The 26,274-nt window shown below is 42.3% G+C and overlaps 1 protein-coding gene and 1 pseudogene across 3 annotated transcripts in view; both read right to left on the reverse strand.

Annotated features, from left to right (window-relative positions):
• The window catches only part of CNTNAP2 (contactin associated protein 2), a 2,955,022-nt gene that overhangs the window by 1,533,350 nt on the left and 1,395,398 nt on the right, over positions 1 to 26,274 (reverse strand). The gene's annotated exons all lie outside the window — the stretch shown is intronic.
• Positions 7,179 to 7,297, reverse strand: LOC134930591 (5S ribosomal RNA; annotated as a pseudogene).

A 26,274-nucleotide genomic window follows, 5' to 3' on the forward strand; every position in this document is an offset into this window, starting at 1 on the left:
CCAAGCATCTGATTGAAAGAAGCAATAAAAGAAGCTCAGATTATCATTTTTAGTTCTGTCACTTAAGATAAAGCAGATCTAGCAATGGTTATAAAAGGTTTGTCATTGAAAAATGTTACACAAGCTGTTTTTTGTTGCTGTCCATGGTTCTCAATTTAGAATATCCGCTTTTTTATGACAAGCCCGTTTTAATTCTTTATGACAAGCCCCTTATAATTCTTGACCTTTTAATGCACTCTGTGGCTGGCTGCCCTCAGAGATGACAAGCTAAACTATGACATGAAGCTTGTAGTGCAGCGAAAGTGAGGATTTAGCCAAGAACTTTCAGTCGTTAAAACCCTATTTTCTCTAGAAAGGCTACAGTATGCGAAGATATTTCTTTAGGTTGGAAAAGTAAAAGGCATGACATTATTACATTGCATTCGTAGGTATTTGTTACGTAAAAGTATAAATGCACAGTTACCCACAGAAACTAGTCACATATGTGTTTCCTCTGAATAACATGCTTTACACACTGACAACAATGGATTTATCAAAGCAAAACTTCTTGAAAACCACAGCAAATCACAATTTGCCTTGTTACCCTCCTGCCAGGAGTGCTAGGAGGGGAAAATTGTATATAACCATGGAGGTTTCCCATAATCTGTATGCATTTTGACTTAAACTACTATATGGGTTGGGTATGTGTGACCGGCAGTCAGGAAACCACCGGTCAGCATACCTCCGCCGATATCCCGGCAGCGGAATGCAGGCGGGGGGCGAGTGCAACAAGCACCTTGCGGGCTCAGCCCCTTGCCAGCTAAGCTCACACTTCAGGAATTCAAAGGGCTTTTCTACAGTATATACATGAACAAAGTCACAATGGTGTACAATGCACAGAACAGTACAAACAATAGAACAATATATATATATATATATATATTTAATTCACAGTTCAGCTTACACTGCGGGGATTCAAAGGGCTTTTATATATACGGGAACAAAGTCACACTGGGGTACAGCGCATACAGGTTGTACAAACAATTTTTTCAACTTTTTTAGTTTTTTTTAAATGTATTACATTTGTTTTTTCTTTTCTCGCAACTGACACTGTGGAGTCACACAGCAGTGCTTATATGTGAACACAGTGGGGTATGGCCTGCGGAGTTAGTGCAGCACTGTGTGACAGAATTAGGCTAAGAGGACTGGACACAGCACAGCCACTTGGTGAACACAGCACAGCTTGTGGATGGACAGAGCAGAGCACAACACAGGCTTGTGGATGGACACAAAGCTTGTGGTTGGACACAACAGAGCACAGCATAGCATACAGCAGTGTGACTGGAGTCAAATGACGTGAATCACTGCCACAGGGTCCTTACATAGAATCAAAAACTCATGAGAATCCGACGCTGGGATTATGACATTTTTCCGCGATTTAGAATATGAGCCTTGCAGGAAAACTTCAGCCATGGTTCGGATTTACTTGGTTACTGGAAGTTCGGTGGGGCTCGGATTTCAAACATCTGAACTGCTTATCTCTTTTTTGAAGTCATTGCACAATGCCAGCTGTATTAGTTTTAACCATCCAAATTGTTGGGTTGGAGTGCAAAATCAGGACTCTAGGCAGGAACGAATCAAGAAAGGAGGAGACCATGTGCAGTCTGTCCTGGCCTCCTCCTCTCTAGTCGGCAGAGCAACAGACTCTGGCCACTAGGGTCACTAGGAGAACCTAGCGCTGTCCCAAAGTTTAGTGTACATGTGCAGGTCTCCAAGAAAATGCTGCGGTGGCCTTATTTCTAATGATTTTACTACAGCGCATGCACAAACTGCTGAGAAAATGGCCACCGTGCCAGTTTCCCAGGGTATCCGCAGCGCTGATTCTGCCAATGTGGGTTTCCAGCAGGTAAGTTTCCCCGACTTCCAGGACCCCCCCAGACTCCTGTCAAAGAGGGTCCCTTCAGCCAATCAGGGAGCGCCACGTCGTGGCACTCTCCTGATTGGCTGTGTGCTCCTGTAGTGTCTGTGAGGCAGCACACGGCACAGATACAATGTAGCGCCTATGGAGCCTATGCGCTCCATTGTAGCCAATGGTGGGAACTTTGCGGTCAGCGGTGAGGTTACTTTCGGTCAACCGCTGACCGCAAAGTTCCCACCATTGGCTACAATGGAGCGCATAGGCGCTACATTGTATCTCTGCCATGTGCAGCCTGACAGACACTACAGGAGCACACAGCCAATCAGGAGAGTGCCACGACGTGGCGCTCTCTGATTGGCTGAAGGGACCCTCTTTGACAGGAGTCAGGGGGGGTCCTGGCAGTCGGAGAAAGGGGTCCCATGTGTAAACATGGGACCCCTTTCAGTGCGTGGTCGGGTTTCCGTTTTATTATTTTGCAAAGTACGTGGATTATACAAAGGTCTGATTCTACACTGGATTATGTGAGTATAATTTTTTTCACAGGTACCCCAAGGATTCTACATGGAGAAGAGGACCGAGCCTCGTGGGAACATAGGTAAGTATGTATGTATGGAGGTGTGCATGTATGTAATAAACTTATACTTTCACGGTGTGTGTGTCCTGTTTTTTTGGGGGTATTTTTTTAGTAGTAGTACTACTACAGGTACCAGCGGGCCCGGTTTTCCTCCGCATGCTGGTACTTGTGGTTCTCCAAGTACCAGCTTGCGGGGGAGGCTTGCTGGGACTTGCAGTACTGCTACTAAAAACAATATTCACATTTTTTCAAAAGGCTATCAGCCCCCCATCCACCGCCCTTGGATGGGGGGGACAGCCTCGGGCTTCACCCCTGGCCCTTGGGTGGCTGGAGGGGGGGACCCCTTGATTTAAGGGGTTCCCACTCCTCCAGGGTACCCCGGCCAGGGGTGACTAGTTGAGTATGTAATGCCAGGGCCACAGGGACCAGTATAAAACTGTCCCCCGGCTGTGGCATTATGTACCTGGCTAGTGGAGCCCGGTGCTGGTTTCAAAAATATGGGGGACCCCTACGCTTTTTCCCCCCCGTATTTTTGGAAACAGGACCAGGCGCAGAGCCCGGTGCTGGTTGATTAAATATGGGGGAACCCCTGTCATTTTCCCCCCCATATTTTTCCAACCGGGACCGGCTCAAAGAGCCCGAGGCTGGTTATGCTTAGGAGGGGGGACCCCATGCAATTTTTTTTTCAGTTTTTACACTAAACAGACCCTTTCCCATAGATAACCATGCACAGATCTCACTGATCCGTGCATGGTTATCCAAACTCGACTGGAAAAATCAGGTCTATTTTTTTGCTGCTTTTTTTAACGAATCTAAAAAAAACAGACCCGCACTTGAGCACTCAGAAACTAACACCCAAATACGAATGAATAGTGAATGCCCATATTGTATGAATTAACAGCCGTGTTTGACCAATGGTCTATTCATTCGTATTTCGGAACTTTGCAAATCAAACCATTACGAATAGTCCAAACACTGCCGAGATTGGTGCTTAGTGAATTCCCGGATTGGGACTTAGAAAAAAAACACACAAATCGGACAAACTCTGATTTTTAGTAAATACTGGCCCAGGTGTGGATTTTGGATTTGGGGCACAATTTTAGTCCTATTGAAATCCATGGGCTGACTGCTGATTGGCTGAGATCATCATCACCCTAACAGAACCCACCAGGGGCAATTACCATATGGGGGGGGGGGGGGTTCTCCCGCCTGCTGTCACAGTGAGAGGTAAATTTACTCATCTCTGTGTTTGCCCAAGTGTATTTTTTAAAACACAGAAATTGTCCAAATAACAAACACAGGAGTGTTTGTTCAAATAGAGGTACAAAACATTTGTGGATATAGACATACGATCAAGTGCACGTGCCAGGTGACACGTTTATATCACTCCCTGCAGCTGTAGCATTAACCCCCTCCCCCAACTTGTCAGCCTCTGTGGAAGTGGGGACCCCCAATCCAATTAAGGAGTCCCCCCTCCAGGGCACCCAAAGGCAGGGCAGAAGCCCAGGGCTATGCTCGGTACCCCTGGGTTGTGAGTGCAGAGTTCATACTGTAGCTTTAAAGTGTAAAAATTAGATTTAATATTGTCTTTTACAGGTGTAACTAACTACAGATACCAGCATGCATGCTGGTACATGGAGAACCACAAGTACCAGCAGACAGGGCATTAAAGGGACCTCTGGTACTTGTAGCCCCCTGTAAAAGAAATGTTACAATAAATACAGTACACACACACACACACACACACACACACACACACACCGTATTAAGTACAACTTTAATAAAGCATACTGTACATACATACACTCACATACATACTCACACTCACACATACTTACCTACATCCCCTGTTGCCCTTCACATCCTCTTCTCCATGTCACCTGGGGGAAAAAATCAATACTCACCTATTCCAGTGTAGATCAGTCCTCTTTGCTCCATGTAAGCATCCAGGAGTTAAAAAAAAGAAAATGTTACAGCTGCACCAATGGACGTGTTACCTCATAGATCTCCTTTCCTGAATGCCAGCCTCCATGTGACTTCTGTCACTGGAAGACCCGCTAGCAAATCAGGGAGCACCACGTAGTGCTTCTACGCTGTCAGTCACTCGTTCCCGTAGACTTCCATGGGGATTTTTCCCATTTGAAGTGTATTGTTGGATCTGCGGCTATGTGGAAAAACTACAAGGTCAATTGAGGTCAATTTTGAGGTCAATTGACCTTGTGGTTTACCACATAGCTCCATCAGAAAACACGATTAACTAAAACATGAGAACATAGTAAATTGCCGTTATTTTGTTTTGAAAAAGCACCCGTATTTAATCGATTTCACCCATGTTTGATCACGGTCAAACACAGGTGAAATAAATATGAATCTTAGAAAATGTATCCCTAAGTGCACTATTACTTCTAGGCTGGAGCTATCATATCTGCCAAAATGTATCCCACCAACTGTATCAAATATGCACTGTATTGACCCACACTGTATTCGACCTGCACTGTAATCCACACTGTATCCGACCCACACTGCATCTGACCCACAATGTATTCCACCCAAACCGCACTGTATCAGACCCACAGTGTATCTGAGCCACACTGTGTCTGACCCACACTGTATCCAGCCTGAATTGTATCTAACCCACACTGTATGCACCCCGCACTGTATCCAGCCTGCACTGTATACAACCCACACTGTATGCGACCTGTACTGTTTCAGACCGACACCATATCCTGAACTCTATTTGACCTACACTATAACCGACCTGCACTGTATCCAACACACACTGTATTCGACTTAAACCACACGGTATCCAACATGCACTGTATTCAACCCAGACTGTAACCTGCACTATATCCAACATGCACTGTAACCTGCACTGAATCTGACCGCACTGTATCCAGCCCACACTGTATTTGACCTGCATTGTATCCAATACACACTATCCAACTCACACTGTATCTGACCCGGACTGTAACCCACACTGTATGGCACAAACTGTATATGACCCGCACCGTATCCGATCCAACCTGCACTATGGGGATAATTCAGACTGGATCGCTGCAGCGGCAGTGATCGCAGTCTGAATCCTTTTGTGGAGTGCACACGTGCAGCGGCCGCACTGTGCGTGCACACCCCGGGAGCCCAGTGAGATGCTAAAAGCATCTTAGGGCTGCGATTGTCTCTGCCTGATTGACAGGCAGAGGTGGTCATAGAGTGGGAGGGGGCGTGCCAATGGCATTAGAACATTTTCGGCGGGGAGCGGTCCGGACAACGCAGGCATGTCCGGACCATTGCGGGGGTGGGCCGCGGCAGCTGCCTGACGACACACGCAGCCGCTGTGATCATGGATGCAGTGGGTAGTCCCCTGCCAGCGCGCAGGTGCTGCACAGGCAGGGAGCTACTCGCCAGGTGCAAGAGCATCACCGCCGTGCGATGCTTTTGCACCTTAGTGGGGGGGAGGGCAGAGCCAGACATGCGGGGCAGACTAGCCCTGTGCTGGGAGTCCCTCGCAGGTCTGAGTAAATGATCATAGATGTGCTAAATTTAGCACATCTACGATCAGTACTGAATTATCCTGTGTGCGACCCGCACTGTATCTGACCTGCACTGTAACCTGCACTGTATCCACCCGCTCGGTTTCTGACCCAGCCAATGTACACAGTATTCAACGTACACTGTATCTTACCCACGGTGTATCCAACCTGCATTGCATCTAACCCGCACTGTATCCGACACCCACTTTGTATCCAACCCACACTGTATCCGACACGCACAGTAACCAACTTGCACTGTATCTCACCCAAACTATATCCAACCTGCACTGTATCTGACCCGCACAGTATCCAACCCACACTGTATCTGACACACACTGTATCCATCCCACAATGTATCCGACCTGCACTGGGCATGTGCATCAGCTCTGCTCTGTCCCTTAAACTGCATGTTGTGGCAGCACCTCCAGTAATCATGTTATATACTATTGATATTGTCATAATTTGAGCTGCTGGCCAAGAGCAGGGGAGGGGGGGGGGTTCCATTTGCCTATGCAGAGTTCCAGTCGTCAGTGCCCCAGGGCCCCTAAAAGGGAGGTATTGATTGGGCACTGAGTATAGGCATGTGCTGGGGGCATGCACACTTGTGTAGGTGACATCCACATGTGCTGTTGCTATTTTACACATGGTTTTAGATTTTTTTTTCTTTGCTGTTTGTTAACTATGAACAAGAAAAGAGAAAAGTATGACTCTTGTTTGGGCGCACTCTTAAATTGTCTTAATGTCTATAGATAAGTGATGTGCCTAAAAGTTGATAATGTTGTCTATATTTCTACTCTTTGAATACATGGGAACTCAACAAAGCAATAAAATGAGACATAACCAAACATTGATATGTCAACTGGGAAATATATTCCCCCCAAAAAAATCATGAAATGTTCAGATCTTGATTATACTTAGATAAGTGCATATAGGAAGATAGCTACATACTAAGCTGCTGCCGTCTGCCAAAGATCTGTACAAACTGTGTTTGTATTAATGCGGCCCTAAATAGGGTTAAATTTGTGAGAGAGAGAACCCACGCACTGAAATACCTTCCTGATAATTGACCACTGTTGTGGGTAACGTAAGACAGAGAAGAAATCTGGTTCAAGGAATAGTAGGAATAAGTATAAGTGGTGATACTGCTGTTGGTGTTGTTTCTATAGAAAAGGGAGTCTTCCTACTTCACCGGGTATTCCCTAGCAGTCGCCCGTCTAGGTACTGACCCAGCCCACCTCCATTTAGCTTCCAAGATCGGACGAGATTGGGCGTAAGCGTAGGGGTATGGTCGTAGGAAGATTTGACCCTATACCACCAATGAGAGTGCACCGAAACGGAGGAATTAATTCCTCCTCAGAAAAAAGATGATGGGAATGCGTGGGGAAGGGAAATAGCAACAGATATGCAGGCGTGAATCTGCTGTCCACGTTAGATTGAAAAGTCGTGTTTCCTGAGGGGACACACTCCCCAAAATCGTAAATGAGAGTTCACGGAAGGAAGAGAAGAAAGAAAACAATTGCAGAGTGAAAGAAATAAGAGTGGTTGGAATTGACAATAAGGTTACATTATTGTGGGTTCCTTTGGGTCTCCTCAAATGTTGGATACTGATGAATCCTAATTCAGATGAGTCAAATAGAGCAGATAAAGTCTAACCCATACAGTTAACACTCTGGTGAAAAGCCCACAGAGAGACTAGGATGAAATGAATATTTATAATACCTAAGGCAGACTAAATGTGGGACCACAAACAGCCTGTCCCTATTAAATGCAAAATATATACTATTACACAATGTACTGGAATGAGAGATTACAGAAATGTGTGATACTCTTTAGCTGGAAGCACCAGCAATGGTAATAACAGAGATTCTTTCTGAAACACGAAATATGTTGCTAGAGCATGAGAGCTTAATAAAAAATAAAACAAAACAGTGTTTAAACATCACCCATTCAGTTGTCAGGCAGGCGGGGTGTCCGCAAAGAAAGCGGGGCCACAGACTACCTGCCCCTGTTGTATTGGATACAAGGTTATACCACAATGTACCTAAATGAGAGATTACACCAATATATAGTATGACCTAGCTGGGCTCACCAGCAATAATTGTCACAGAGATCCTTTCTGAAACACAAAATATTCTGCTAAGGCAAAAAAGACTAATTAGATAAGACAGATAAGTGTTGAGTATCACCCATTTAGATGTCAGACAGGCGGGGTGCCCGCAAGGAAAACGCGTTTCACCCGGTGACGGGCTTGTTCACTTCCAATACTTTTGAGCAATGATATTCACCCACAATTCTTAGTAAATTTCTGTGTTGTATTGTTTTCTATTGATAGTACCTGTGAGTAGGTTAGATTTGTTATTGCTAATACATTACTACTTTGCAAAACATTTTTAAACAGAAATAAATGCTGTGTGGTTGTGCCACTGCTCTGTTGCTTAGTTTAGCCAGCCAGGCTGGGGTCTACTGTATATTGGTGAACAATATTGTGAGCTGTGAGGTAGTCAAAACGGAAAGGAAATGACTGGAAATAAATGTTATTGAGGTTAATAATACTGTAGGAACAAAAAAGACCCATGTTATGTGATTTTAACAGTTTTATCAATAAAAAAATACAGATCCAAAACCAACATTACACCAACACCACCTGCCTGAACCTTTGAGAGAAGACCAGACTGATCCATGAATGCATGTTGAAAACAAGACTTGGTAGACCATACAACATTAATCCCATGTTCAACTGTCCAGTTTAGGAGATTCTGGGGTCTATTCATGGAGTAGTGAGCTCCATGAGTAGACCCATCAGAAGTGAGCCTGGGGAGAAGTTTCCCATGGCAACCAATCAGCTGCTCCATACAATTGTATACAAATTTTACATGTTACTTCAATGCTGATTGGCTGCTATGAGCAACTCCTCCACTTGCTCACTTCCCCACACTTTTCACTGGTTCAGGAATAGACCCCTCTGTGCCCACTGTAGACTCAGTTCTTAGCTGACAGGAGTGAAACTGGGTGTGGTCTTTTGCTTCTGTAGTCTGTCTTTTTACTGTACTGTGGGGTTATTAATGCTGTTCTGCACCACATTGTAGTAAGGTATGATTATTTGAGTTACTGTTGCATTCCTGTCTGCTTGAACCAGTTTCCTCTGACCTCTTTCATTAACAATATATTTCTGCCATCAGAACTGCCACTCACTGGCTGGTTGTTTTTTTGCACATCATCCTGTGTATACTTTAGAGGTTGCTGTGTGTGAGAATCCCTGGAGATCATCCTTTTCTGAGATACAGTACGTTCACCCCATCTGGCACCAACAGTGATTTCACAAAGTTTCTTAAATCACATTTCTTAACTATTCTGTTATTGGGTCTGAATAACAGCTGAAATTCTTGGCCATGTTTGCAATCTTTCATGAACTGAGTTGATATTTGTTATAATGAGCAGGCTATACAGTATGTAACCAATAAAGTGCTCAGTAAGAAGTCTGTTATACAATATTCTGCTAGAAAAAAAAATTACAATTCTTAATTAAATCAGATAGACTCTAGGTTACTAGTTGATTTAGAACAGGGTTAATTTCCTATTCTCCATTTGGGCATACCATGGCACCCTTGCAACATTTGCAAATGAATATAACTGCTATTAAATTACAAGAATTGGCACCACTATATATAAGCACCAATACATGTGCTAGAAACAAGATTTTAAAAAAATGACAAAAATAGAATGATTTGCACCTATAGATTTCTAACATATTACAAATTATGAAAATACTTTAAATTGAAAATTAAACTGTAGTCCACTTATGCTTTCTTTTACAGCGATATTTGGATACACTTTTTCGTTATGTTATTAGGGTCATACTGTGATGCACAGGGCTAGAGATCCTTTGTACACACTTAGTCAAATTATCACCTGATGTCCCTCCTCACAATTACAGAAAATGTTTCAAGAACCTCGTAACATCATAGCGAGTACTGTTCGGGAGGGGAGTTCTAGTAATCCAGGCTGAGAACCACTGATTTAGACGGTGATGCTAGAATACATACTATGTGTTTGAGACATCATGTGTACTCTGCTTCATGAACAGGGTTAATAAAAGCAAGAAAATTATCTGTAAATCTTATAATACAGTTATAGATTTGATTGGCTACATTGGGAGACGTGCACCACCTGTAGACCCATCCTAAATGTTCAAATCCAATCAATTAGGATTGATTAGTCATGTGGAAAATTGAGTCATATAATGACAGCCATCAGAACATGTTTGAAAGAGATGTAGTTATGTGACCGGCTGGTCACGAGACCGCTGGTCACATTACTGACGGCTACATCCTGCCCCCCTCTAAATCCTGACAGTCGGCATACCAGCTAGCAGTGACTATTCCCACTTGTGGGAATTCAGCAGCCTCTTTCATTTGCTTAACACTGATCTTTCACTCCTATCCTTTTTCTGTGTGATGCCCTGGGGTGGTTTGGCTGAGATGGTCTGGCGGGTGCTCTGCGTCCCGGAGGTGAACCCCTATAGTGTTAGGGACCTGTCTGATGAGGTCACCGTGAAGCAGGTGGGCAGGCTCATATACTGGCCAATATATGCCAAGAACCTCAAATATTATATTATGGTTATAATAATTTTAATGGTGTATGGTGCACCTGCACCCTTTGTTCCTATGTTGTAGTATTAAAGTACTTAGTCCCAGCAAGGTAGCACATCCCATTATAATAAGCTAGGGTGTGCTGTCCAAGCCCCGTTTCCATATAGTCTATATCAGAGGTTCTCAAACTTGGTCCTCGTGGGCCCACACAGTGCATGTTTTGCAGGTCTCCTCACAGAATCGCAAGTGAAATAATTAGCTCCACCTGTGGAATTTTTAAAATGTGTCAGTGAGTAATTAATACACCTGTGCACCTGCTGGGTTACCTGCAAAACATGCACTGTGTGGGCCCACGAGGACCGAGTTTGAGAACCTCTGGTCTATATTATGTGTGTGTATACACACCTGAGGGATTGGGACAGCCCTCATCTCTGGATTAGCACCCCACCCACTGCATCTCAGGCTTTTAAACAGGGAACCAGCACAATCTGACTGCACAAAAGACATAGGTATGATCCTTTTAATTATATGCAAAGTCAGTTTGGGGGTGAGCTTTTGGGGCGTGGGGCTCCCTATATTACTCTGGCTGGGCCACCTTGGGGCATCACCACCTAACATTTACTTTTAACACTTATATCACACTGTGTTTGTTTTATATTTATGTAGCTTTTTTCACATATTTTTTACACTTATAACACTGCTCAGCTAAACTTCACATTCTAACACTCTGACACTTTACTGCTGTCCTCTTCTTTTCTTTTACATTCAGCAGCCTCTTTCATTTGCTTAACACTGATCTTTCACTCCTATCCTTTTTATGTGTGATGCCCTGGGGTGGTTTGGCTGGGGTGGTCTGGGGGTGCTCTGCGTCCCGGAGGTGAACCCCTATAGTGTTAGGGACCTGTCCGATGAGGTCACCGTGAAGCAGGTGGTCAGGCTCATATACTGGCCAATATATGCCAAGAACCTCAAATATTATATTATGGTTATAATAATTTTAATGGTGTATGGTGCACCTGCACCCTTTGTTCCTATGTTGTAGTATTACAGTACTTAGTCCCAGCAAGGTAGCACATCCCATTATAATAAGCTAGGGCGTGCAGTCAAGGCCCCGTTTCCATAGAGTGGGAATAGAACCTGTGGAGAGCGCAGCTCGCCACAAAGCCTGCAGCGTAGCAGGTGCAGTGAGCCCGCAAGGGGATTGTTGCGCTCACCCCCCTCATCGGCATTCTGCTACCGGGATCCTGCGGTCAGTATGCTGACTGCCGGGATCCCCAGTGGCGGTAACGCATACCCAACCCAGCTGAAGTCACCAACTGACTTTGAAATTAGCACGGAAAAGTCTTAGTTTAATCTGTCACTTGAGACAGGGCCTGAAGGTACAATTTGTCCATGAAGGTATATGCCCATATTGCTTACAAATATGCTTGGCTGGGAAGAGTTCATAATGACTAGTGCATAATTTGTGGAATGGTTAAATGGTATATGCAGGAAAAGTGCCTATAATCTGCTGTATATTTTCTGTCAATTAAATCTACAACATGAAATGCACTGATCTCAACAGTATGGGCGAGATAAATAAAAATTCTAGATGGGGCTAATAATCGCACGTTCCTAAGCAAGATTCACAGTAAGAGTGATTGAAATTAAGCTAACATTGAAAGCTTCTTTGTTATTGATGAATGTTAAAGAACTTATTTTTAATTTCTAGCCATATTAAGACTGCCTTAAAATCAATGAGATAATAATGTTATTTTGACGTTAGGAGCCATAGATAAACTGTATTGCATGTAATTACAGACATGAGGGTGGAGACTGCAAGTAGTCCATTTAATTGCAAATAAATAGTCTTTGTTGAGCCATTGTGAACATGATTAAAATATTCTAGATTTATTTGTTCTGCTTAGTGGCTATTGCATGCGTACTATAGGTATAGAATGTACAGTGTTAGCATATTTTAGATATGGAAATAAAAGCCTTAAGGTTTTTTGCTACTTTACAGTTCTTATTCAGCAGCTTGACCTAAAATTATACAGTGCATCTTCTGTAGTGCTTTCTTTCTAAACATTTTGAACTTTTGAATTTAACCTGAGTTCTATTACCTGCTCTTCTAAAGAATTTTACTTTTACAATCTGAACAGTAAGGCATGTCTGTAATCCTAAACTTTTTATAATATGTATTGCATTACTCTATAGATTGCCACATTCCTAGATGATCTATAATTTGGGAGTCATTAATTTTCATCTGATCATCTTTGTAACTCATAACATAAATTGGCCTAAAGGCCATCAGCTATTAAATTGCCTTTGAAGGAGTGTAAATGCAAATGTAACCTTGTAATAAAAAATACAGGTAGCTGGCAGAATCTACAGTGCATTATCAAGAGGATGGGGAAAAAGAAAATGTACAAAATACAGTGTATGATGGAAATTGGGAAGAATAATTGAAGTGAGCCAAGCTTGTAGAGAGTGAGGTCAGAACTAATATCAGGGCTGAAACAGTAATAAACAGCAAATATGTCTATATTGCCTATATGATTCTATTGAGGTATGCAATACTTTATGTTCATTCATATGAAGAGTCAGGTATCTGTCTCTTTTAATTGAAAGCATATATCTTCAACCTTTTGCTGACTCACGTTCGAATCAGCATTTCTGTATTCCAAGTCATAAAATGTAGCATGGGTTATAGCTTATGTATAATTATGCATGATTTTACCATTTGTAATTTAATAAATGAGCTGTAAATTTGATACTTGTGTTCTATGGTTAAAATACGGAGACCTGCCGCTTTGAAATCAAGGCATCAGTAGCTGAATAAGAGATTCTTTAGGATGACTTTTCATCTACTAAACCAGTGATTCCCAAACTTTTCAGGATCACGGCGTCCTACAGTGTTGGAATTTTTTTCACGAAACCCCTAGGCCAAAAGTTTCTTATTGAGAAAATTTAGATTTTTTTTTTTAAATTAAGTAAATTGTGTTTATACTGTATGTCATCCTTAGGTTCAATTATGTGGTGAGGGTCAAGATTTGCTTTTGTTTGCACATTTTTTATGATTGGCGGCTACCAGCACTGGTTTTGTATATTACATTGACCATAAATAATTTTAATTGGTCCTGGGTCACCAATCCAAAGCCATCCTGCAAGTGTCCTGAGGCACCCCAGGGTGCCTAGGCACACAGTATGAGAACCACTGTACTAAACCAATAGTAAAAGATTACCAAGTGCTATTTGATACCCATTATTAGTATTCCTTGTCATATATTTACTTCATATACAGACTCTATAGTACTGCTCTCTCTGTTTTCAATTCATTACATCCTATCCCATCCTATACTATAAAATGTTGGCTCAAGCATAAACATAACTGGCTGAATAGCTTTTATTATGGAACGATGGTACAGTGCTCATATTCTTCATATTTTGCAATCTCAAATCGCACTCCAACATTCTCTTGGTATCATTAAGAAAAAACATAAACCACACAAAAATCATTACTCTAGTCCAGAGGTTCTCAAACTCGGTCCTCAGGACCCCACACAGTGCATGTTTTGCAGGTAACCCAGCAGGTGCACAGGTGTATTAATTACTCACTGACACATTTTAAAAGGCTTACAGGTGCAGCTAATTATTTCACTTGCGATTCTGTGAGGAGACCTGCAAAACATGCACTGTGTGGGGTCCTGAGGACCGAGTTTGAGAACCTATGCTCTAGTCTAACTATTCAAAACTAAGCCAGACACAAGGGTTGAAGATCTAGATCAATATAAGCCCAGAATTAAATATAGAAAATATGAAATCAAAGTTCTGGTCTCCACTTGTAGAGCACACACAATCAGGTTCCTTACACCCCATTAGAACTTACAATGCCTTACACCCCATTAGAACTAACAATGAGGAATCAGAGATAATAATATCAAACTTTACTAATGATATTTATCAATCTTATCTGGCAAGATCAATAGATACATGAACCTTTGAGTAGTTAAGCTTATTTGTTACTCAATTTATTTAGTGCTATATTATGGAAGACAGGAACAAAATACAGTCAAACTTCAGCTGGTTGTTGTTACTTACTCATCGATGTGAATGGGTCCATTAATCAGTAGTTTCCACACTTTAAAGTGACAGACCCTTTCAGCAATGTGGTAATGCAGGAGATATCATGGATCTCTCCTGCACCCACTAAAGACCTGGGGTTGGATGCTTGACGCATCGCATTGTGAATGCAATTCATCCCACCACTTATCACATGCATATTGGTGATTACTAATGACGTATGCATAATTATTTCATCAAAGGACAGCTCTCCTGATGAGAACTGTCCCTTGCAGGTGTATGTACTTCCGGGCTTAGAACCCGGGAGTAGGTCTGCGCATGCATTGAGTAACAAAGTGCCATCCGGGGTGCTGGGAGAGATCCGACTGGATCCCTCTTAGGGCACAATGTGATAGAAGCCCATAGGTTTCTATAGGGTAATGTGGCGCTACCCACAGCATCCAAGCATCAGAATGTATCACATTCTAGAGCATATTGCATTTTCTGAGATTTGGCTGAATTTTCAGCATTTCAACATCCTCCCAGTGTACTGTACATTCGTGCCTTGAGACCATGCATGTACAATAACACTGCTGGGACTGGACCCAGCACTATGGCATTCTTGGACTGCTTGGTTCACAAATACTTTTTGTGAAGTCCTATCAGGAGTGTGGTCAAATATTTAATATACCTAATCTGTAAGTAAAATGCAATGGCAGTTTAAAACTTAAATAGGACAGCTGCTTCACCTATGATAAAAGGCATATTAAGCATAATTCTCAATCCCACTTTCTTGCATAGATGCCATCAAGTTATACAACTTCTCAAAAACTGTGAAGCACTTTTAGACCTATGTGACTCATGAGTTAAAAACACATCAACTTTAATGTTTATTATTATTATTATTATTATTATTATTATTATTATCATCAGAAATGTCTAAAATCCAATAAGTAATATAATATCACTAATCACTGTGAGAATTATGGACCAAATGTATTAATCCTTAAAAAGTGATAAAGTGGAATTTGATAAAGAGCGATAAAGTACCAGCCAATCAGCTTCCTGACTGCCATGTTACAGGATGTGTTTGAAAAATGACAGGAGCTGATCTACTGGTACTTTATAACTCGTTATCACTCTCCACTTTATCACTTTTTAGAGCTTGATACATTTGGACCAAAATCTGATAAACTACTACATATTCAATGTCTGAACAACTGGTTTAGTTTTTCTTTTACGGACACGTACATCTCATTGGATCCCTTTTTTTTTTTAAATTGAAGCATGAATAAAAATACATTAGTCACAAGACATGTATGTACAATAAAGTATGAACATTACATATATTTCCGTGCAGCGTCAATCATTACTTATCAACCGATAGCAAGAAGAGTAATGAAACGGAATTTAGTAATCTCAAAGTTTAAAATACACAAGTCCAAATTAAATTCAATAGAATGTGTGGCGTCCACCTCCCACACAAAAATAAAATTCAGGGGAGCAAATTAGTCAAGAACAATGGGAGAATCTCCTTCCAGGATACGTAATCCATACCACGAAGTCAGTCGTAGGCTTCTGTGGATTCCCTCGCGTACTGAGACAGTTTGTGTTGCAATGTAACTTTCCAAGATATCAAAGAACGGACCAACCCATTTTTCTTTTTCGAACACCCAGTCCATTCTAAAAATGTTATATAGTTTTTCTTTATAGAGGGGGAAAGACGGAGGGCTGGGATGAATCCAATTTTGCAATACTGTTTTTTTAGCTGCTGAGCTTATGGCTAAAAGCAGCTCCTTCCCTCTCTTAGTTAAGCGTTGAGATTTTGGGGGAACCCAAAAATGGCCACTCAGGGGAAAGAGGGACATAATTAATTAGTGCAATTTCTGCATCACACTTGACTCTTGTCCAAAAGCCTCTAATTATTGGACAGACCCAAAAGCAGTGGTATAAATCTGCAAGACCTCAAGTTCATTTGGGACAACCATCTGATGGGATTAAGCCCATGAGAAACTGTCTATTAGGAGAAAGATAAATTCTGTGTATTATGTTGTAAAACAGTTCCTGGTGCATACTAGAAGATAAAGGTTTGCAAGAAACATTAAGAAATCGTAAAAGGTCCTGAGTTGAGAGAGTTGGAAAGTGGACTAACCACTGACCCATCCCTGATTGTGAGGCGGCGTGATCAATAGGGTTTCCCAGGGAATAGATAGTGAGAGGAAATTGCCTTTTTTTTGAGAAGATCCTTCACGAATGAGAGTATCTAAACAGTTATCCCAGTCTGGACCTTTAAGCTCCGTCAGCATAGTTAAGATATAGTGTTGTGCTTGTAAAAATGGCACTGGATAAGATTAGAGTATTTCAAACCTAGCTACTCCTTCTATAAACGTGTAATTGGATCCCTTTTAATATTATCACATTTCAGTTAAATAATATTATACTAAACCAACAGATGGACATGGACAGCTTAATTTTTCATTTACAGTCAATGTAAAGTAATAGTATAATTTCATATATGCTTGCTTATTTAATAACATGAAAATATATTTGCTGAGTTCTGGCACTGTGTAAAGAATCAAATACTTTTCTCTAATGCATATTGGTTTAAGTGGTGAGGGGGGGGGGGGTGTCTGAGTACCTGAAAACAACTCTTTGCTGGATTCAGTACCTCCTGATGCTGGCCTCATCTTGGACCACACACTGTCTATTGTCGGGAAGGCAATGCGAACAGTACAGTCCCAGCAAGCAATGCCTGCAGACGCAGCACATTCACTTGATTGCAGTGAATGGTTTCCTGGTAATTTATTACGCAGCTACTTAATCTTGATTGTTACAATGTAAAGTCTCTATATACTACTGTGACAGGAAGTCAGTGCAGAAGAGAATAATTACTGTAGACCGCCTTCCATACAGTACATATAACTCTTCCGCTGCCTTTACACTTATGTATGTTTGTATATATGTATACGATATATACAGTGGTCTTGTATTACTAGTGCTACATGTTTTTACTGTACTTTATAAAAGCAATTAAAGGCAGTTTGCATGAATCTGTGGGCACATGTTATATTACTGTATATACCATTGTTTTGAGAATTTGTCTTGATGTTCTGGGTTGATTTTCTTATTTTCATATGATTGATAGTTTACTTGCTTTATACCTACAGTAAATCTTTTTCTCAGAAATACCTGTTTTGGTCAGAACATAATTTATTTTCTTAACAAATATGTTAGTTGGAGGGTGAAGTGATATCTCAGCAGTAATTAGTATTGCGAGCCTCTGCACTCGAGCAATACATGATCTTGACATGGGGAAGCCTTTCTTCACCTCCTTGTCTCCTGATAACAGTAGACTGATTAAGGCTGACCCTTTCAGCAATATGGCCCTGATTCAGCATGGATCGCTATTGTGCATAAATCGCTGTCTGGCAATGTCTGCACATGTGCGCATGCGCGTATGCCGGTGTGCGCATGTTCAAGGTATTAAACTGCGTTCTCTTCAGAACGCAGTCTAACAGGAATATTCAATTACCCCCGATGAGACATCGGGAGTAAAAACTCCCAATGTTTCTTCGGGTTTTGCGTTTGGCCTATTTGATTTAATCGTCTGGTAAAAAGTGCATTTTCACACGGGGTTATTTCACCCGTAAACAAACAGGTTTCACTGAACCTGTGTATTTACGGGTGAAATAGCCCCGTTTTCGGATGAAAACGGGGCTGTTATTGGGGATTTTGCATCGTCTGCCAGAGGCAGGTGAAACAAAATCCCTGATAAGCCGCAGCATGCGTCGTCTTCTTGAGGCTAATTAGATAGCCCCCCCCCGGCGATACATTATACCTGACCGCAAGTTGGGGTAATTGAATATCCCTGTAAGTCTTGGTGGGGTGCTGTGACGGGGTGTCGACGCCAAGTTTTATGGGCGTCAATGCACCATTTGGGACAGCGGAAGCATGTCCAGACCATTTCTCGGGTGGGCCGCGGTTGCTGCGTAATGTCACATGCAGCTGCTACGAGCCTAAATATGGTGGGTAGCCGTCTGACGGCTACCTTTACCATGTGAGCGCTTTGCTGCTTAGCGAAGCACTTGCATCTTAGTGGTGGGGGGGACTAGGCATGCGTGGCGGCCTTGCCCTGTGCTGGGCGGCCCCCTGCATGTTAGTGTAATGAGTTGTACTCGTGCGAATAGTTGCACAACTACAACTCATGCTGAATCAGGGTCAATGTCTTCCAGATTACTCTTCTGGGTTTTCTTTACAACAAAGGACTTCTTTGCTCATGACACATGGAGAGAACATACTTCAAATATATCAAAATGAGCACACATGGCATTAATTATATATGCCTGCTGACGAACAGTTTTTCAACTGATGGCGGCACCTAATTGGTTGATGGATATTGAGTGCCAGCAAAATTGAGTGCCAGAACAAAATTAGGGCACCTATGTTCGTTTTAATGCAGTTTTATGGTTGTAACTATTCAAATGATTTATATATAAACACAACTGATCCAGGTATCACATTACACTACAAGTGAAAGGAGAATGGGCAAAATGTCACCTCAAGCCATGAAATATGCTGAATGCCATAGTAAAGCAAAACTTTTGGTCTATATGTATGACTCAATGTACTGTATGTATGTATATATTATATGTATGTATGTATGTATGTATGTATGTATGTATGTATGTATGTATGTGCACATCTCTCTACTGCCTCTCTCCCATGGGGAAGATGTATCAAATCTTGCAAATGGGCAATCAATCAGCTGCTGTTATTCTAATAGACTGTGCTAGATACTGTCAATGATAAAAGCTTTTTACTTGCTATAGGCAACTTTTCCACTCTGTCTCTATCAAAGGTTTGATTCACCTCCCTTCATGTCTTCTTTGCTACTCTACCAATGTGTTTATTTCCATTTCTCTCTCCCTTTGTATGTTTAGTTACTTTTCTCATTCTATTCCATCGGTGAATCACTTTTTTTATGCTAGGTACACACTAGGCGCTACACTGACAAAAGATATATTGTACTATCTCACAGTCAGACATATTTTGCATCATCATACAGTAAATAAGCTTTTCTTCCTTATAAAGCTTTGGAACAATTTAGGCACTTATTGCATTATTCTATAGCAGTGGTTCTCAAACTCGGTCCTCAGGACCCCACACAGTGCATGTTTTGCAGGTAACCCAGCAAGTGCACAGGTGTATTAATTATTCACTAACACATTTTAAAAGGTCCACAGGTGGAGCTAATTATTTCACTTGTGATTCTGTGAGGAGACCTGCAAAACATGCACTGTGTGGGGTCCTGAGGACCGAGTTTGAGAACCTGTGTTCTATAGGAATACATATGTGTGGCAGGGGTCCCGGCTGTTATGAGCATGACAGCGGGATCCCGGCCACCAGTATGCCGGCAGCGGAGCAAGCGTTAGAAAGCCCCTTGCGGGCTCGCTACGCTCTCCACGCTGTTATATTCTCCCTCTATCTATGTCATGGACACCCTTAGAGGGAGAAAAGCCTGTGGCGCCAGTATTCCGTCAGTGGTATTTCAATGCCTGTTGGGTTTCCGGCGTCAGCATTGGGACCACTGGGTTCTTGTCAGGTGGTCTTGTGATTGCCTCCCAGTCTATATATTGCTATAATTCTAGTCTAAAGCATCTTCTCTTGTATAGGATAAATTAACTTACAAAATAAGTATATATTTATTGTCTTTAATCCATACATTTGCCAGACATTCCTATTGTTCCTAATAAAACGTGTTTTTGCATACTAAAGATGGGTACACATTGGAGCGATGTTTGTCTAAAATGCCATTTTGGAACGACATATCACTTACTGTACATCGCAGTTTGTACCCAGGATTGCGCACTCCCTCGGTCGCTAGAGATGGATGCTAGGTTTGATGTGCTGCACATCAAACCTAGCGTCCATCGCTAGCGACCTTGTTTATGCTAATGAAGGACAGAACATGGTCTTTCTGTTCTTCATTAACGCGCCAGTGTGTACTGGCAATCCCTGCTGACGAATATTTGGATATCACAATAACTGTCTGCAATTTTCACATTTATTTTTTTTAAACCTCACACTGAGTAAGGGGACTTGTAGCAGACATTGTAATAAATTGTACAACAGATTGGGAGTAAAAAATATTTTACATAAACTATGGTTTATAAATGTGCAGCCAGTCCTCTAGAAAATTAAGAGTATATTTGCCAATACTGGGCAATAAGAGAGTTTTTATCACTGCTTATTGCATTTAAAAACATCTTTTTTGCCCAATTCACCACTAAAATATCACTGGGCATCTAAGTAGTACCGGCAGGCAGCAGGAAGAGGATTTACGTGCACAAAGCACTGACCTGCAATACCGGCAGGCAGCAGCAGGAAGAGGACTTACACACACAAAGCACTGACCTGCAACACAGGCAGGCAGCAGGAAGAGGACTTACATGCACATACTGTAGCACTGACCTGCAATATCGAAATGCAGCAGGAAAAGGTCTTATATGCACATAGCACTGATTTGCAATACCGGCAAGCAGCAGGAAGAGGACTTGCATGCATAATGCACTGACTTGCAATACTGTCAGGCAGCAGGAAGAGGACTTGCATGCACAAAGCATTGACCTGCAATACCGTCAGGCAGCAGGAAAAGGACTTACATGCATAATGCACTGAAAGCCCGGACTTGGGCTTCCAGTTGCATGTTCATAAAAAAATTAAACAATAAAATTAATAAATAAAAAATAGAAAAAATGTATATAAATGTATATATTTAAATGTGCAAAAAATGTTTTCTTAAGTATTGATCCCCTGGTAGGTACTTGTATCACCACTGTCATTGGCATATTGTCATAGGCTGCATACACTGGCTGGCCTGGGGGTGTTTGTTAAATAGGAAGGAAACATCTCTCTGACAAAAACACCTATTTTTGCTGGAAAAAGACTGATCTCCCCTTTATTAATATGGGCCTAAACATTTTTTTCTCCAGCATAGTGTAATACACCTAACTGCATCTGTTCTAGACTTACAGTATGCTCATTATATGGATGGACTCCAGTCAACAGACTGTTTGCAAACAGCTAGAACAATTGCTTAGTGTAAGGGGCAAGACTGCTGGATAATACAGGGGTAGATAGGAGGAGTGGACGCATTTTTCTGATTTCCTTACCTGCAATGTTGTAAGATATGAATGCTCTTGTGAATAAATATCAAATAAAATAAAATTCTTACAATAAGATTACAGGAATTTCAGTACCATCCAGATCTAAATGAGCATATCAACATGGATGTACAAGGTTCACATGGTAGCGGATATGAAAGAGAATCTGCCAAATTATATACACATTTATATATGTATATATATATATATATATATATATATATTTTATATATATATATATATATATATATATATATATAAAACAAGAGGACATATGTTACCCCATATCTGTGCAAATTTCTAATAATGCAATATAATCTGGCCTGAATATCTTCCTCCTATTGTTCTCGTGTAGGATAACTTTACCCACAGGGCTGTTTAACCTTCAGTATTGGTGGAAATTTATTGCTAAGTGCCCTCCAGGTACTAGCCATGTCACAAATCACTTTTAAATTTTAGTGCACTGAACAATACATGTTTTACAGCCGACTGAGAATTTATGAATGAGACAGAACAGCATGCTGGAAAAAAAAAAACAAGCTAAATTGCACACTTCTAGATTCATTTTATTAAGAGGATATATACTGTACTTAGATATTTCTATTAAGCAATAGTTTACAATTGTAAAGCACTATGGGGTAAATTTACTAAGCTCTGTGTTTGCCCGAGTTATCAAACACGGGGTTATTTGCAATCTTGGAAATTTACTAAAGACCAAACATGGGAGTGTTACAGTAGGTCAAATAGAAGCACAAAACACGGGTGGACAGGGACATATTACCAAATAAACCAGCGGCCAAACCTGGGTGAAATTTCCGTAGACATCAATGAAACACAGGAATTTACCCTGAATCACACCCGTCAATTGAGCAAACTCGAATTACAATGCACTTTTCAAACAGATGTTCCTCTCAGCAGAATGTTTAGAGAAGCCTGCTCAGATCAGTAAAATCCGTGCAGGCTTCTCTGTTTAAAAGTAGAGATGTGTGGCCAGAGGTGTAGCGTGTAGCCACGGCGCCCGGAGCACATGTGTGCTATGGCGCCCCCAAGTGTGCATGTGTGGTTAAAGTGGTGTCTCCCGATGGCTCCCTACCCCCCTGTATCTCGCCAAGGCTGCCTCCCACCGTGTCTCCCAATGGCTGCCTCTCTCAATGTATATCCCGAAGACTGCCTCCCCCCGTATCTCCCTATGGCTGCCTCCCTCCTGTATCTCCCCATGGCTGCCTTCCACCCCGTATCTCCCCATGGCTGCCTTCCCCCCTGTATCTTCCCATGTATGCCTTCTCCCTATGTCTCCCTTCCCTCTGTGTCCTTCCATGGCTGCCTCCCCCCTGAGTCTTTCCTTGTTTGTCTCTGCCCCTTAATTTCCACATGGCTGCTTTACTCCCCCCTGTATTTCCCCATTGCTGCCCCTCCCTGTATTTTCCCATGGCTGCCTCCCCCTGTGTCTTTCCATGACAGCACCCCCCCCCCCGCTGTATTTCCCCACGGCTGCTTTCTCCCTGTGTCTTATCTCCGCATCCCCCCCCCCCGCAACTTTTCATGGCTTCCCCCCCCCCCTGTAACTACACTTACTACTCCTGCCTTGAGCTCCTCTTGTCGTTGCGGCGGTGGCTCCTCCTGTTCCTCAGTCACAGCGCACAGACGTCATGACGTCACGCGCTGTGACTGTGCTATTAAAAAAAACTTTATTGTGTTGGGGCGCCAGGGAGATCAGAGCTTCCATCCCTCCTGCAGTGCTGACGCCAAGCATGGCACAGGTGGAGCTCATGTAGCTGCTGGCGGGACTGCGGCTCCCTTGCCAGAGGCAGGCGCCTGGAGCATGAGCTCCACCTGCACCACCCTCACTGCGCCTCTGTGTGCGGCACAAACACCTGGCCCATCTAGGAGTGGTACTGCAATGGCAGACAGGATGGCACTTAAAAAAACTAGTCCCCAAACAGCACATCATGCAAAGAAGAAAAAGAGGTGCAATGAGGTACTGCAGATACATGTTCCTGCTATCTGTATGTGACACCTGCACAGTATCACTTCTCTCATTCTGTATGATCAGTGTAATTATACTGCAGATACACATTCCTACTATCTATATGTGACACCTGCACAGTATCACTTCTCTCATTCTGTATGATCAGTGTAATTATACTGCACATACACATTCCTACTATCTATATGTGACACCTGCACAGTATCACTTCTCTCATTCTGTATGATCAGTGTAATTATACTGCAGATACATGTTCCTACTATCTATATGTGACACCTGCACAGTATCACTTCTCTCATTCTGTATGATCAGTGTAATTATACTGCAGATACACATTCCTACTATCTATATGTGACAGCTGCACAGTATCACTTCTCTCATTCTGTATGATCAGTGTAATTATACTGCAGATACACATTCCTACTATCTATATGTGACACCTGCACAGTATCACTTCTCTCATTCTGTATGATCAGTGTAATTATACTGCACATACACATTCCTACTATCTATATGTGACACCTGCACAGTATCACTTCTCTCATTCTGTATGATCAGTGTAATTATACTGCAGATACATGTTCCTACTATCTATATGTGACACCTGCACAGTATCACTTCTCTCATTCTGTATGATCAGTGTAATTATACTGCAGATACACATTCCTACTATCTATATGTGACAGCTGCACAGTATCACTTCTCTCATTCTGTATGATCAGTGTAATTATACTGCAGATACATGTTCCTACTATCTATATGTGACACCTGCACTTCTCTCATTCTTTACGATCAGTGTAATTATACTGCAGATACATGTTCCTACTATCTATATGTGACAGCTGCACAGTATCACTTCTCTCATTCTGTATGATCAGTGTAATTATACTGCAGATACATGTTCCTACTATCTATATGTGACAGCTGCACAGTATCACTTCTCTCATTCTTTACAATCAGTGTAATTATACTGCAGATACATGTTCCAATCTGTATGTGACACCTGCATAGTATCACTTCTCTCATTCTTTACGATCAGTGTAATTATACTGCAGATACATGTTCCTACTATCTGTATGTGACACCTGCACAGTATCACTTCTCTCATTCTGTATGATCAGTTTAATTATACTGCAGATACACATTCCTACTATCTATATGTGAAAGCTGCACAGTATCAATTCTATCATTCTGTATGATCAGTGTAATTATACTGCAGATACATGTTCCTACTATGTGTATGTGACACCTGCACAGTATCACTTCTCTCATTCGTTATGATCAGTGTAGTCTTATACAGCAGCACTGGACATATGGCAGCAAAGGACACCACCACTATGACTGGACTGATGCAGCACAATACACCACCACTGAACTGATGCAGAACAACACAGCACCACTGGACAGCACTGGACATATGGCAGCAGAGGACACAACCACTGTGACTGGACTGATGCAGCACAAGACACTACCACTGAACTGATGCAGGACACTGAGGACAGAGACACGTCCTCTCTCTACACTCTCCAATGCCGGAGTGAAAATGGTGGCGACGTGCAGCTCCTTATATTCAAGGAATCCAAACCCTGCGAGAATCCGACAGCGGGATGATGACGTTTTGCCTCGTTCTGGTTACCGAGTCAGGCGGGAAAACCTGTGCCAGACTCGGATCCGGGCACGGGTAAAGAAGTTCGGTAGGGTTCGGTTCTCAGGGAACCGAACCCGCTCATCTCTATTTAAAAGTAAAAGAAATAGTAAAAAAATGGAAAATAAATGTGTTGGCCCCCCGTGCTCCCCCCCCCCCCCCCCAGCATAATCAGCCCCAGGATCTTTGAGCCACACCTGGTTCTAAAAATAAAGGGGAAAAATGTGTAGGGATCCCCTGCATTTAAAGAACCAGCACTGGGCACATGGATGGCCCTGAGTGCAAAAATATGGAGGGAAAAAGTAATTGGAGGCCCCCATATTGTGGATATGAGCACCGGGCTCAGCTAACCAACTAGATAATGCCACAGCTGAGGGACACATTTATGTTGGTTTCAGTGGCCGTTACATTACCCCCCCAACTAGTCAGCCCTGGCAGGGACACCCTAGGACATGCATGTCCAAACTGTGGCCATCCAGCTGTTGAGAAACTACACATCCCAGCATACCCTGACACAGCTTTAGCATTCTCTGACAGCAAAACTGTGTCAGGGCATGCTGGGATATGTAGTTTCACAACAGCTGGAGGGCCGCAGGTTGGACATGCCTGTCCTAGGGGAGTGGGGACTCCCCCAAATAAAGTGGTTTACCCCCTCCAGGCAACCAAGGACAGGGCTGAAGCCCGGGGCTATCCCCAGCATTTCTTAGCAATGGATGCCGAGTTGACAGATTTTAAGTGTAAAATTTTTATTTAATATTGCCTTTTTCAGGTGGAACTAAAGGTCCCTGCAAACTTTCCCCGCATGCTGATACGTGGAGAACCACAAGTACCAGCATGTGGGGCATTAA

This window comes from Pseudophryne corroboree, chromosome 5, assembly GCF_028390025.1.
Source record: "Pseudophryne corroboree isolate aPseCor3 chromosome 5, aPseCor3.hap2, whole genome shotgun sequence".
NCBI lineage: Eukaryota > Metazoa > Chordata > Amphibia > Anura > Myobatrachidae > Pseudophryne > Pseudophryne corroboree.